The following is a 1,304-nucleotide window of genomic DNA, read 5'->3' on the forward strand; positions in this document are numbered from 1 at the left end:
CTAGCCTCCACCCCTAGGTATTGTACTTGAGAATCATTTGTAAAAGGCCATTACAATGGCTGTAAATAGATATGTAACCATCCATGATGGTAAGTCAGACTTGCATTGTAATACGATTTCTATTATGATCCCCAAAAGATCTCATCTCAGAAAAGACTTGTGGATCTGCAAAGAGGGATATGATGACACCGGCACCACCGGTGCTTGTCCAACACCGACTATGTTTTCAACCGAAAGATCCTACAACACAGGAGAAGGGGGGATGACGCATGTTTTAAACAACGACAAAGGGCACAACCCTTAGAAACCCATTAGAGTGAAAGGTAAAAACTTTCCCAACTTAATGAAAAAGCCGCAAACGCCAAATATGGCATTGTACAAACCACATAGGATGATGGCGTCGCCGAGAGTCAATGCCATGCAAGTGAATGCACAAATTGATGCAGATATACGGACATGTACTGCCTCTGTTGTAACGGGATCCATGCATATGCTATCCGCATAACAGCAAATAGGCTTGTACTGTGTGCACTGCCTGCAGAAGGTTTGTCCATTCTAGATGCAAAACATCTTCTGCTTTTTTCTTAACACAACACACAGATGCACTTGCTCACGAACACACACGGTCCACGATTGGTAGCATCATCTCTTGATCCGAATCACGTGAATGTTTCAACCCCTATTTGTTTATAACATGTAAATGATAGACGAAAAGCTAAAAGTTTCACGCAATCATGCTCATAAGTATGACTTTGTCACTGCAAACTATGAACAGTGAATTACTGAATTCCAATATGCTCATAATCCTAAAACTATCTTAAACTCACCGCAAACTATGTGACTTTTTCTATCTATTTTAAATTGCCCTAAAAGTCTTAGAACTGCTTATATTTGGGACGGGGAATAGTACTTACCCTACATACAAACACAGAAGAATACTGAATCAGAATTTTGCTTTGTTTTTATTTTTGAAAACAAACGGCACATAATCCGATGCAGCTCCCAACGTTCTAGTAGGTTCGATGCATGTACCATTCCATGGCGGACGGGCTTGTGTGAATTGCGCGTACCAAGGGGCTGAAAAGAGGCCCCCTACTCCAAGTGAGAATCCGGACACCGACCCATTGGCGGGCGGCTGAGAGCGGCCGGCGCTGAGGCAAGTGGCCCCTGCAAAAAATCCGCCCCACCCGCATCAACCCACTGGCCCTGGTGCCGCCAGCCAGCCAAGGCGCTCACGATCCAGCATTCCCAAGCCCACACGTTGACACGCAGTTTACCGGAGTATGTGTTTACCTCTAGGAGTG

The sequence above is a fragment of the Setaria italica genome, chromosome I, assembly GCF_000263155.2.
Source record: "Setaria italica strain Yugu1 chromosome I, Setaria_italica_v2.0, whole genome shotgun sequence".
Lineage (NCBI taxonomy): Eukaryota > Viridiplantae > Streptophyta > Magnoliopsida > Poales > Poaceae > Setaria > Setaria italica.